This window comes from Eublepharis macularius, chromosome 17 (assembly GCF_028583425.1).
Source record: "Eublepharis macularius isolate TG4126 chromosome 17, MPM_Emac_v1.0, whole genome shotgun sequence".
Classification (NCBI taxonomy): Eukaryota; Metazoa; Chordata; class Lepidosauria; order Squamata; family Eublepharidae; genus Eublepharis; species Eublepharis macularius.
The window spans coordinates 36,715,091-36,729,721 of NC_072806.1; positions in this window are offsets into that span (position 1 = coordinate 36,715,091).

A 14,631-nucleotide genomic window follows, 5' to 3' on the forward strand; every position below is an offset into this window, starting at 1 on the left:
CTCCCTCGCCCTGTCCCTGGATGGTAAATAACAAGGAAGACAAAAAGTCATGTTTACTCATGAGCAGGGGTCATTTCGTAGAAAAAGAGCTGGAGGAACTCATTAGCATACCTCATCAGCATATGCCACGCCCCTTGCCATTACCGGAAGTGTGTTATTAGCGTAACTGATTTGTGTATGCCACACCCCCTGACATCACCTATCTTGGCTGTTTTGGACCCAATCCTGGTCATTCAGGGCTGAAATTGAGCCCAAAATGGCAAAAGGGGGCTGAAAATGGCTGAAAAGGGGCCCAAAACGGTCAGAATCGGGCTGCTGCTGAGTGGGAGAGTGATCCACCACCCATCAGAGGCGCGATCTGGGCCATTTTGGCCCCAATCCAGGCTGAAACGGGCCCAAAATGGCCGAGAGTTGGTTGGGCGGGGGCACCTGACATGTGACCTCTTTGGGGAACTGTCGGAACTGCGTTCCTGCGCGTTCCCCCTCGAAATGAGCCCTGCTCCTGAGTCAAATTGTCACTTTGCTAGAAACTAAATCTGTCAACTTGCATTAAGTGACTTGCCTAAGGCAGAGCAGTGAGTCGGGGCAGAGATGCCAGTGGAATCAGAGTCGACTCCAGGCATTCAGTTCTGAAAAGCTGCCTCCTGCATTTGGTCAACTGGCTGCCAACCACCAGTTGGTTCTCACAAGTCAATTAAAGGAGTCAACCTGGAGCAAATCATGAATAGTCTGGCCATGCACTGTGTGATACGGTTCCCAACCTCCTGGTGGTGGCTGCATATCTTCCAGGATTACAACTGATCTCCAGGCAACAGAGATCAATCCTCCTGGAGAAAATAGCTGCTGTCAGTCCTTAGCAGGTAGACCCCCCTAAGTCCCTCACAGCAAGCACTCAGGTGCATTGGTTGAAGTAACTTGTATTAGAGATCTATACAGTCCAAGTGATCTATACGAATGCATTGGTAGAAGTGACTATTCAAAAAAGGACAGTGTTAGTTATAGGGAACCTTCCCGCACCAGGATAGTGTCCATTGGCATTCTGGCGCGCAAACCCCAAAGAGTTACATGGGAACTGATTAGTTTAGACTAGACATAGTACAGGATGAAATAATTTCATTCTCTGGGAAAAGATACATTCCGAGCTGGCTGTAGCTTGCTGTCAAGGACACTTGCTGTAGAAGTGAAAGTAAATACCTTTAGCAGATAGGAGACAATTCCTCCCCCCCCCCCCCCGGCTGAGTATATTGCAGTTCAACATTTTACACTCAGAAACCCAGGATGGTGTACCGCAGAGATCAGCACAGAAAAGGAAACATACACCAATGGCCAATCAGGCATACATGACAGCTGCCTTGCAAAGTGGACTGTATGGCATTATACCCAACTGAGGTCCGTCCCCAAATTCTGCCCTCTCCAGGCCCCACTCCAAAATCTCCAGGAATTTCTCGACCCAGAACTGACAATTCTATGTCAGCTGGGTAAAGAAGTCGGATGTTGTGTGGACTTTGGGCATCTATGGACATTATTAAAATGATGTTGTGCTTGGGCTCTACCATTTCAGATCTCTAATGAGGGTTTGTGTGCCAAAATGTTTTTCCATACAGAGAAAAATATCCCTGAATATAAAAAGCTAGTGCACCAGGCGAAAAGCTAAGCTGGAAGCACTCTCTCTGATACCTACATTTCTGTGTGCAGGGAATTTTCAAGCCCTGCCAAGAGACATTTTAAAAATTTATTCGGTAGCATTTTTATCCCACCCTTCTTCTGAGATTCTTCAGTCCTCCAGGTTATCTTCACAACAACCCTGTTGGGTTGCTTAGGTTGAGCATGTATGGATGGCTCAAGGTCTCTCAGTCATGCATGTCTTTAACATTATTTATATATTTACTTTGTTTACACTCCACCGTTTCCCCCTATGGGACCCCATTGTTTTTCTGTCCTCCATTTTATCCTCCCAATAACCCTATAAGGTAGGATAGACTGAGAATGTGGGTGACTAGCCCAAGGCCACTCAGCAAACTTCCATGGCAGAATGAGGATTCGAACGTGAGTCTCCCAGATCCTGGTCTGACACTTTAACCACTACACTACACTGGCTCTCGAGGGATTTTAATCCTGGCCTTTCCCAGTCCTAGTTCAACACTTTAACCACTATGTGGGCACTCTTTTGTGAAAACAGACTCTAGAACCAAGCAGGCAGGCTTCCCGGCGGGGGGGAGGGGGGGATAGAGATGCACTGGTAGGGGGCCATTGCTGGAAGGCCTCTGAACGTGGCAGCCACGTGCTGAGCCTCCAACAGTGAAGATTCCCAAAACAGGGCCTCTTCTGAAGAGCTTGAAGCGTGCGGGAGAACGTATAAAAGGACACAATCCCAAATCATCTCTCTCTTGTTTTGGGCTGGGGTTGTACCTTTTCAGACCACAGGAGGGCTTTACGTGGCAAAATGTCTTCACAATACAGTGAGACCGTGTAGCATCAAGGCTGGGAGTAGGGAGTTAAACGTTTCTTGTTTGAATCCTGCTTCAGAGTCTTTCTACACAAGACATCTGATGCATAAAGAACACGCATGGGGAGATGCCATGTTAGCCGGGAAGGGAAGTTTAAAAAGACAGAGCCAGCAACAAGCCAAAGGCTTCGTTATACACTGGAGTTGTGTGAAGGGCTGTGATGCCAGAAGGGAAACCAGCCCATTATAACCTCTCCAGGTCCAAGCCCAGCTCTGGAAGGCAGCGCCAGCCCATTTCCATTCCTTGCTGCCCTCTGGTTCAGATCCCATACAGTTTTAGACTGGAGAGGTGAAATTGACAGAGCCTTCCGGGAGGCGAAGATGAAATTGACAAACCCTCTGAGGAGCAATCTCTGCCGGCTCTGTGTTTTTAAACTATGCTTCCTGGCTAACATTGCGTCTCCCTACACTTGACAAATCCGCACTGAGGTGTCTCGTGTAGAGACTCTCAGCCACAAACTCACTAAGTGGCATTAGGGAAGCCATTTTTGCTTCACTCATTTATCAGCACAAGCAGGATAACAACACAGACCTATCTTTTAACACCGTAAATACTATATTGCCATGATCTGGATAGTCCAGGATAGCCTGGTCTCAAAAGTTTAAAAGGGTCAACTCTGGTTAGTACTCAGATGGGTAACCACGAAAGAAGTCCAGAGTTGCTGAGCAGAGGCAGGCAACGGCAAACCACCTCGGAACATCTCTTGCCTGGAAAATCCTACAGGGTAGCTATAAGTTGGCTGCGACTTGACAGCACTTTCCATCCCTAAAGAGCATATTAAACACTTACTCGTTGTTTGTTGTATGAAATTCACTGTCATGAGCTGGGGTATTGTTTCTCGTTACGTGCTTGTTTATATATTTATTCAAGAATTTATCTCTTGCCTTTCCCAATGGCAACTTACAACAGTTTATTTGTATTTATTTTATTTATTTATGACATTTATAATCCACCTTTCTTACTGAGACTCGAGGCGGATTACACAGTGTGAGATTGGTACAGTCGATAGCAAGGACATTTCCATAAACAATGCCAAACAATACAATAAACAATACAAAGCAAGAAACCTCCCAATTGCCCCCCCAAACTACTAAAATGCAATCTGCTCTTCATTAAAAGGTCTGGTAGATAAAACAACCTTTCAGGGTTTCCTAAAAGTTTCCAAGGACGGCACTCCTCCTTAGGGAGTCCATTCCACAGACAGGGAGCCAGCACAGAAAAAGTGCAAGCCCTCATCGATGCCAGGTAGGCAAAATAAAGGTGCCCCACCTTTAATAAGGGAATAGCCAGAAGGTGGCAAGCTAAAGACCATAGCTGACACTCAGGGACGTACAGGGAATGATGGTCCTTTTGATATGAGGGTCCTATGAATGGCTTTAAAGTTCACAACCAGTACCTTGAATTGAACCCGGAACTGGCTGCCAGTGGAGCTGTTTTATAGTTGGCAAGATGTGCCCCCCAACATTCAGCCCTTGACTCAGTCGGGCTGCTGCATTCTGAACATGCTGTCGTTCCCAAGTTGCCTTCAAGGCCAGCCCAACATAAAGAGCATTGCAGTCATCTAACTACAAGATTACAAAAGCATGGATTGCGGGGGTGGGGCGGTGTTAGTCTAGGAAGGGAGAGATCTGGTGAACCGGATGCAGCTGAGGGGAGGCATGCTTGGCCGCTACGCCAGGTGCTTTTGAAAAAGAAAGACTGGGTGCATGGGCAGCCTGAAGCTCTGAACCTGCTCTCCAGATGCCAACTCCATCTACTTCCCAAGCACCTATGGTGCCAACCTGCATTGCCTCTACCTTGTTTGGCTTCAGCTGCAGCTTGCTGTGCTTTAGCCACTTAACCATGGCCTCAATAGATGCTCTTCCTCCAAGGAGATGGGATTTATAGTTCCCTTCCCTCATCATTTTCTTCTATCAACAACCCTGCGAGGTAGGTTAGATTAGTTGACACTGGGCTGGCTCAAGATCACCCAGTGACCTTCATGGCAGAGTGAAGAATCGAGCCCCAGTCCTTACTAACTGTCGCCAGTAGACAATAACAAAATATTCAGTCAATATGTGCTCATAACAAATTTTGCATTTACTATGAGCCGCCAGAATATGAACAATGTGTAAAAATTATGAATGGGCGTCATGATATAAAAATCAGCTGAGGATGCCAATCCTTTCCAGGCTCCCTCCCTTCTGTTCTGCAGCTTGCTAATCGAGTGAGTGATGGATCCTCCTTGTGTATCGGAGATGATTTATGGATCTTTGTTACACAAATGCACCCCCCCTCCCCACATTCTTCCTTGGCCCTCAATACGCCCATTAGTCACAAAGATCAGGCAAGGGAACTCCGGTGAATGACCCTAACAGAACTCATTGGGAGTTTCTGTCTTTTGCCTCCTCTTTGTTTACTGTATAAAGAAAATAAAAAGGGCAAGAAAGTACCGCAAGACAGGGGGGGTTGTGGAAGTGCAATTCTGTTTTGGGGGTGCCGTGCCCAGCCATACCAATCTTTTTCTTTTCCCACTCTGAAAAAGTCAAAAGGTTGGCAGAGAAAAGGGGCCATTCATCAAAAAGATGCAGACCCAGAGGGGGGGGAAAAGCCAATGCCATTTTTCATCCTATTATTCAAAGTGCCGACGTCATAGAGATAGATAATTCCCTTCCATCTTCTCATCAAAGCAATCAGCACCTGGTTTAATTGCATGGCTGAGAGAGGGCGAGTTGCCACCCTCCCCCCTCCAGACCCAACTCTTGCGCCTTTAATGGCAGCACAACACACAGAAATTTAGCAAAAGAAACTTGTCCTGGCATGAAGATAAAATGATGATAGAGGCTGGACAGTAGCGGCTTGAGGTGCTGTTCAAACTTTGCTCCTTATTTTCTGGCCCCTGCCCCTTTACTTTGGGAGAGCTGTTTGCGATTACCTTTTCCATTAAAAAATGTACACACAGGCACACTAACGCACACTAGCGTCCCTTCTCTCCTGCCCTGGTCACGGCCATTAAACAAACAGGGAATGTTGCTGGTGAGAAACAGATACCAATGAATCGGTAGCACTTAAAGTTTCTCTCCTCCAGGTGGGGGCTGGAGATCTCCCAGAATTACAACTCATCTCCAGGCCACAGAGATGGCTGTTTTCACACTGCTTACCGGCCATGGAACATCACGCCGAGCTCCCAGAACAACAGTGTCTTCCTGGCGGGATTTCACCGGTAAGCAGTGTGAAAACGGCCAATATTTCTCCTGGAGAAACTGGATGTTTTGGAAGGTGACGTCTATGGCGTTATACACCTCTGAGATCCCTTGCTTCCTCAAACTTCACTCTTGCCAGGATCTATTCCCTAAAAATCTCCAGGCATTTCCTAACCTGGAGCTGGTAACCCTCGTAATACTTAAGAAGCTAAGCAGGGATTGTTGAATCCAGCCAGTAGCCAATCAGGTACCCAAAGAAAGACCTATAAGCAGGGGCACAGAGGCCTCCCCGCCTGTTTCCCCCTTTAGCTACTGGCATGTGGAGGCTCATTCTATCTATTATGGCTAATAAATAGCCAATGATGGACCTTTCCTTCATGGATTTGTCTAAATTCCTCTTTCTAGAGCCATTAAAAGCAGGCAACCAAAACCACATCCAGAGGCAATGAGTTCCACAAGTTAATTGTGTGTTGTGTGCAGAATGTGTATAAATGAGATCTCAACTCTAACGGAATTCAGGGAACGGTCTAAAAAAGAAGGAGATAAGATTTTATTTCTCCTTTCTGCTCTGTCTTGGAAGACAGACAATTAATAGAGTTTATGAATAAATGTCACTTCACCTCCACCCCCACCAAGTCAAAGAATATGTTCATCTCTTCATTTCCTTGTCCGGGATGTAATTGGTGCCAGGATTCATTTCCGTGGCTCTTTGTTTTCAGTGCAAGGGAGTCAGCTGTACAGCACAGGAAACTGCTGTGCCTTTGAGCAAGTGCAGACTTCAGTTTGCTCACCAAGGAGCAAACTGAACATCAAGAATTAGGGTGGTGCTTCAGATAGATTTGAAAGTATTGCTTTTGAGAAATTATAGTGGATTACATTTTTATCTCATCAACAGGGCTTTTTTTCAGCTGGAACGTAGTGGAACGGAGTTCCGACACCTCTTGAAAATGGTCACATGGCTGGTGGCCCCGCCCCCTGGTCTGCCGACAAAGGGGAGTTTAGATAGCCCGGCACGGAGGGCTATCTAAACTCCCCTCTGTCTGGGGATCAGGGGGCAGGGCCACCAGCCATATGACCATTTTCGCCAAGGGTGACTTAAGCTTTAAAAAACTCCCCCCTTGTTCCAGCTGACCCAAAGTGTCGTCATTGTGCGGTCCTGAGTTCCACCACCTCTTTTCCCAGAAAAAAAGCCTTGCTCATCAACTTTCCCTTTTACTTAAGGGTTTTCACAAGAGAGTGGAAAAAGTTTTCAGGCAATCATAGTTAATAAACATTTCACACTTTTATTTTCTTCATTTATACCTCACTTTTCTGCCCACTCGTGACCTCTCCTCCACTGTATCCTCACAACAACCCTGTGGTTAGGCTGAGCTGAGCGCATGTGTGTCTGGCCCATAGTTACCCAGCAAACTTCCATGGCAGGGTGGGGATTTGAACCTGGGTATTCCCAAAAAATGTTAGCAGGTAACTTTTCCCCACCCCATCTCCACCTCTCCTCATTGCTCAGAAAATTTATTTATTTATGGCCCACCTTGCTCACTGAGACTCAAGGCAGATTACACAGTGTGAGATTATTACAATCAGTATTAAGGACCTTGCCATATAGTGTCATGGACATTTCCATAAACAATACCATAGGATAAATACATACACGTTTACAAAGACATAACATTAGCAAGGATCCAATACAGAGTTGAAGAAATGCTGAAACAGAACATAAGCAATTCTAGGACCAACATTAGACAACATGAAGCACAGGTAGTATATAGGAGTAGTACATATTTAAAGTAAGCAGCAGATAATATGTAAGGCAACATAGCATAATCTTTGCTCACTCAGTTGATATATAGTATATCAGTATATAGTTGATATAAAGAAACAGGAGCCCAGTCGCAAAAGAGACTTGGCCACCCTAGAGTCATCTGACAGAAAAGGTACAGGACTGCCACCAGAAAAGTTCATCGTGACAAAGAGCAGGGGAACCTGGTCCAGCACTTTTAACTCTCAGGAAAAATGAGCCGGAACAATCGGCGCGATGAACTCGCCACTGGAAATCCACAAAAGGCCCCAGATGCTGATCTGAGGCCATAAAGATGCTGAACAGGTTTATGGCCCGGACTACCAATAGGAGCAGCCGAGCGGCTGAGATGCCGGCACAGACAAAGGGAGAAACAGGAGAATCAGTCCTGGGCCAGATAAACTCGTTGGGCCAGATTCTTGACTCATAGTCCCTGCCACAACGAGGCGTTTACTGTTAATTTGAGAGAGCTATAATGTGTTTTTCCCAGATATTGTTCTGCAAAAAACCCCTGAAATGCCCTTATCTTTCTCGAACATTTTTACTTGGCTCTTCGTCCAAGGAGCTTAAAATAGTGTATCCCATTCACCCGTATTATCTTTTCAACAATCCTGTGAGGTAGGGCAGGCTGAGAGAGTGTGACGGGCCCACAGCCACCACCAGTGAGCTTCCATGTCAGAGAGAGGGTTTGAACAGGTTTGCCGGATTTGGGGGTGGGGCCTGAGGAAGGAAGAGCTTGGAGAGCAGAGAAAGATCCATAGGATGTGATGTCACAGGGTCAGCCCTCCGATGCTGCCATTTTATTCCATGGGACCTGATCTCTGTAATCTGGAGACCAGTTTTAATTCTGGAAATACTCCAGGCTCACCTTGGCAAACTTATCTAGTAATTAGACCAACCCAAAGTGTGTGTGGCAAAGAGGATTTGAACTCAGGTCTTCCATTGCGGCGAACAAAGAAAAGAAATCTAGTTTTTCATAAACCTGGGTTAGGGATGATTGAGACTTTCTCATGTTTGCTGCTTTGGACTGAAATTCCCTGTGGTTTCTAACAGTGAGGCAGTGGTAAAGCATCTTTCCACTTAGAAGGCGCAGAGTGGTTTTGCCACAAGCCTTAGCTCATGTTTTTCGGATAGGGGTGCAAGTTGACCTGGAAAAAAAATTACTTCCTGCCTTTAAAAGTAGTTTGGTATGCCAGAACTAGCTGGAAAAGTTTTTCATGGCCTGGTCTGCTGCCAAGATTGCAACTCAAGCGGCTATTAAGGACAGACGCTGGTTTTGAAAAACATTGGGACCATCTTACCTGCTCTTTGTGCAGACGAGAGGCATGAATAATAACAACAACTGTACTTATATTCCGCTCTTCTAGACTGATTAGTGCCCCACTGAGAGCGGTGAACAAGTTAGTGTTGTTATTATCCCCACGATATAACTGGGGAGCTGGGCTGAGAGGAGTGGCTTCCCCAAGGCCACCGACTCAGCTCATGGCAGTCGTGGGATTCGAACCAGCAGAGCCGAACCACTTAACCACAGTGTTACAGCAGTACAGGTAAGGTGGTGGGAATGCCAGACCTGGATTTGTGGAAGCATTTTTCAGATGCATGTATTTCCTTCCTTCTCTGCTATTCTCCCCAGTCATTCAGTCCTGGATGGCCCACCCTCAGAGGCCAACACCATGTAATTGGTGCAAGTCATTTTCTCAATTAGCTGCCAGGGACTGTAGGCACACAGAGTTTACTCCCGAGTAGAAATGCTGCATCACTGCAATCTTAAACATGTCGCTCTGGAGTTAAGCCTTGGGGTGGAGCGTATTTCGCAGTTAGTCCCTGGGTGCCTGGGTCTCAGGAAAAGCAAATCTTTCCCAGGACCTGCTACCCGCGAGGGTGATGTCTGATCCAGGGACCTTTGGGCTCACTGAACAGGTGCAGTGCCGGAAGCCGCAGCTCCTCTGCTCAGGTGCACATCTCAGCCTCTCGCCACAAAATGAGCAGGTCCTCAATGTACTTCACTTTGCCTGGACAGCCCCTCTTGGAATCCACTTCCAAGTAAATATAGATGGGGTTAGGCTGCAAATCTACTCTGGCTCTCTCTGCTTCTTGCAACGAACCCCCCCAGCCTCGGCCTTCCTGTCCTTTCCCCACCACTGGTATCCTACTCAATTGTTACCCGTCAGTTCATCTGCATGCGTGCCCTGGTGACCTCTGATCCCATGCTGTGTCCCCTAATCTATTAGCTGGCCCCTGGTCCTCCGCTCTCAGTGTGTATTGATGTCCCAGCTATTCTCTCGACCGCGAGGAAACATGCTCCTTCATTCATCTGTCCACTTCCACTTGGTGTCCTTTTGTCTGGCCCTTCTGTTCCCCATGTTGCGAACCCTCTTGCAACTTCTTGACCTCCAGCTCCCGTCCTCCCAAGGGGACTGTAAGGAGCCTGTTTTGCTATCCACCAGAAACAGCCACTGTTCTTCGGCAGCTCAGGTTTTGTCAGCAGAACCGTTTTCTGCCCTTTGATCCCATCTCTCCATCACCCCTCTTTTCAAAGAATCCCTATCAACAATTTTCGCTCTCTTTTTAAAAAAAATGTTGCTTTCTTTGAGGGCAAATGCATTCTTCGTCAGGAAGGCTGGAATATGTTGGAGCCAGTACCTCTAGAACAGTGTTTCCAAACCTGTAGGTTCTGACCCGAAAGCTAAGAGTCCAGTAGCACCTTTAAGACTAACCAACTTTATTGTAGCATAAGCTTTCAAGAAGCACAGCTCTCTTCATCAGATGCATCTGATGAAGAGAGCTGTGGTTCTTGAAAGCTTATGCTACAATAAAGTTGGTTAGTCTTAAAGGTGCTACTGGGCTCTTTACTATTTTGCAACTACAGACTAACACAGCTAACTCCTCTGGATCTATGACCCAAAAGCTGGTTGCAAAGCCTGTGAAATTGGGTCCCAGGCCTTTGCAGTTTTATTGATTTACATATTTTTGCAGATTTGCAGTTTTATCGGTTTGCATATTTTTGCAATTTGCAGTTTTATTGATTTGCGTATTTTTGCAGATTTGCCATTTTATTGATTTGCATTTTTTAAAACGTGGATCACCATACCAAGTCAATTTGGACTTGTGAGCCATAACAAAAAAGTTGGGGACCACAGCTTTAAAAGACAGACAAGCTTCTTTTTCATTGAGTGAAGAAGGAATGGATTTTCACTATAGGATCATCAACATCTCAGTGGAGAGGAGTGCAGGCCGTTCCATGAAGACGCTTTAGGCAAATTGTGTAGGATCGTGTCCCAAATTTCAAATAGAATTGTATTCGGGTTAGAGGGGACTAGGATCTGGCATGCCACTCACTGTCAGCCTAACCTACCTCACAGGGTTGTCGCTGCGAGCATAACTGGGAGAAGAGGAGAATGATGCATGGGAAGAATAAATAAACAAATTTATCATTGCAGCTGCGATGGAAACAACTCACTGCCCCCTGGGGCCCTGATTTGGATTGGGGTCATGTAACAGGTGGGTGTTGGAGTAAGGGGTTTAAACTTTCCAGTTTACAAACGTCGTAGGGGTGAAAGGGTTAATACCCCTTCCATCTCCCTGTGGCTTTAATCTGAATCTTTTTTGCCTCGATGGGCTAGTGGGGTGCAGTGGAGGAGTTCCTGGAAGAGGGAAGCTGTGAAATGGGATCCATCCAGACTCACAAATTGCATTTTATAGCTAATTGCATTATACCAGGGCCCTTTTCACACTGCTTACCGGGACTCGCTATGACGCGGAACATCGCGCTTCAAACGCGGAAAATCGCATTTTTTTGCACGAGATTTGCGCAACATCACGCGAGAAAACGCGATGTTCCGCATTTGTAGCGCGATGTTCTGCATCGTTGCGAGTCCCGGTAAGCAGTGTGAAAAGGGCCCAGTTCTCACTACATCAAAATACTTGATTTTGTTCACGTGGGAGTGAGGTGCCCATGTCAGTAAAAGAGCAGAAAATCTGCATGGTAAACCTCTCTGTGCAAAGAGGTTGCCAGTCAGGGCATCAATTATATGATTGTTGTTGTTGTTGCCACCTCTTCTAATTCCCATTCAAATCCCACCTCCTCTCTCAAATCTCAGGTTTAGTTCCCCATCCCAGCTCATTATCAAAAAGTAGGTTGTAAGTTCCTTGGGGCAGAGAACTCTCTCTTTTTGCTCATTTAAAGGCATGCAAAGGGCACTCTGCAAAAACACTTGAAGCATGACAGACCAATTATCTGCACATCCCTTTGGGTCAGGAGAACAATGGAATTGCTTAGTCATGAGAAAGAGGGAGGCCTGTGCTTTTTGGAGCCCCCCCCCCCCCCCCGGCAAGGAATCTTGCTGAGTAAGCGCTGATGGTGGCAGGAAAGAATCCCCAGGCTTTTCACTCAAGGTATGAATTAAAACAAGGGAGGCCAAATGATCCTTCTTGCATCACATCCTGTCTACAGTGGTGCTTGGCACAGTCAATACACAAAGCCTTGGGTACTGATGGACCAAGCACCCGTCCTTCCTGGACAACATCTGAGCCTTCCTAGGAATTAGACTCACTCCTGCCTCCTGTTTCTACCTAAGAATTCCTGACTCACATGGTAAGCAAAATTAATGAGACAAAGCAGGGTATTTAATGCTGATTACATTCTTTTTTATTAATAAGATTAAAAGCCCAATAAAAAGGGCAGAGAAAAGCAAACTTAAAGAAAAAGGAATTAAAAAAGAGAAGAACAGAAATCAAAGGGGAAAAAATACATATTTTGTTTTCCATTTTCCTCTGCAACACCTATCATATCTTTACGCATATTATTCTTGTAGTTTTAATACCTCTAAAATGTACCTTTCCAATACTTCCCCCCTTCTATTTATTTTTCCCAGTTTATCTTCTTAGAAATCAAATCCACAAATCATCAGTTCATTTTTTCTTGTCTCACGCAGAAAGCCAATAAGGGGTTTCCAACTAACCATAGAGGTAGACAAGTTTAGCCATCTCTGGTAACTCCATCATTTTCACAATCCAGTCATCCATTGAAGGCAATACTGCACTTCTCAATTTTTGTGCATATAAAATCCTAGCCACTGTTGTCATACATAGAAATAGAATACCATGTTTATTTTCCTACTGTTTGTCCACTAGTCCCAACAAAAAGGCTTCTGGTTTAAGTTGTATATTGATCTTCAAAATTTTCTGTATTACCATATGAATTTGTGACTTTTTTTTTTTTGCTTTAAGACAAGCCGAGCAAAGATGATAAAATGTTCCTTCATGTTGCTCACATTTCCAACATTTATTGGACACATCTTTACTCATTTTGTTCATTTATCAGGAGACATAAACCACCGATACATCATTTTGTCAAAATTTTCTTTATGTTTGGAACCCACTTATATTCCTAAAGGTTGTTCCTGTATGTCAGCACTCTGAGCAATGAACTCACACCAATAAACTTGCATAAAACAGTTTTGGGGTAACAATTGTTTATCTTGTAGAGCACCACAGATGTAGCCTCAGCAATGTGTCACAGTGCACTGAAATATCACATTTACAAGATGGGTAGCTGTGTTAGTCTGTAGCAGTAGAAAAGAGCAAGAGTCCAATAGCACCTATAAGACTAACAAAATTTGTGGTAGGGTAGGAGCTTTCATGACCCTACAAAAACTCTTGGCTGTTTTCACGTCTTACCGGCTGCGCAAAATTGCACAAAACTCCCGGAATGACAACATCTTCCAGGCACGATTTCCCGTCCTGACTCTGGTTTGTGGTGTGAACCGGAGTCATGATGGGAAATCGCACCAGGAAGGCGCCATCGTTCTGGGAGTTTTGCACGATTTTGGGTGGCCGGTAAGACATGTGAAAACGACCCTTGTTAGTCTTATAGGTGCTACTGGGCTCTTGCTCTTTTCTATCACATTTACAGTGTTCAACTCCCATCACGGCCAGCTCACCACTCATCATTAATTTGCTGCTTGGCCAATCAGGTAGAGTCCGAGGGCTGATTTTCACAATACAGGGTTCACGGGAAGGACCCCTGGACCCAGTCTGTGAACTCTATCACATTCATATGTGCCTGGCATGTCCTCCTCTCTTTCCAGACATGCTTGTTCCCAGGGCTTTTTTCTTGGGAAAAGAGGTGGTGGAACTCAGGACCGCACAATGACATCTCTTTTGGTCAGCTAGAACAAGGGGGGACTTTTTAAAAGTTTAAATCGCCCTTGGCGAAAATGGTCACATGGCCAGTGGCCCTGCCCCCTGATCTCCAGAGTGGAGTGGAGGGCAATCTAAATTCCCCTCTGTCTGGAGATCAGGGGGCGGGGCCACTGGCCATGTGACTATTTTCAAGAGGCGCCAGAACTCCGTTCCATCACATTCCAGCTGAAAAAAATCCCTGCTTGTTCCTGCTTTGGAGGATCAGATTGCAGCAAGCGTGCAAAAAGGGGCTTCAGGCTGCCATTCCTAAACTGTTACCCCAAAGAGAAATGGACCAGGGAGGAAGTATTTGGCCCACTACAAAAGATCATATGGCCTTGTGCTCTTCCACAATGGGCCAAAGAGTTCCTTCCTGGAATGTTTCTGCTTCGGGTAATACTGCGGGGCGGGGGATTGCTGACGCTCTCTCTGCAAAGATGATTAGAGACCGTTAAGGATACTGTCACTGAAAATCCAAAATCCTGCTGTCTGGATAGACCACACCTGCTTTCAGTTGTAGCGCACTCTCTCCCCAAACCCTGCAAGCGACTTCTCTTCAGAACCCTCTCTCTCTGCTTTGTTTTCCTGTCCCACAGCATTATTTGATGGCTTTGAGAAGCTGCTCCTGCAATGCTCAGAAGACGAGCGAGAAACATTTCAAATAAATATATAATGCCACTGCTTGGCCTGCTGCCTTCACTTAGCCTCTGAACAAGCTAATCTCCAGCATGCTTTATGCAATGCTGAAAAATGCCTGCTTTTTCCTTACGGTACGTTACATAATCAAATGTTACTTTAATAGCTGACACGAATGTGATCTTTGCTGCCTGCTTTGAGCCAGGCTGTGCCCAGAGCAGGGCTGGTTCCACACGGCTTACCTTTGCTCATAACAACCCGTAAGATTGCACAAAAAGCGCGGAAGATCGCATTTTCTCGTGCGAGATTTGCATGACATCATGCG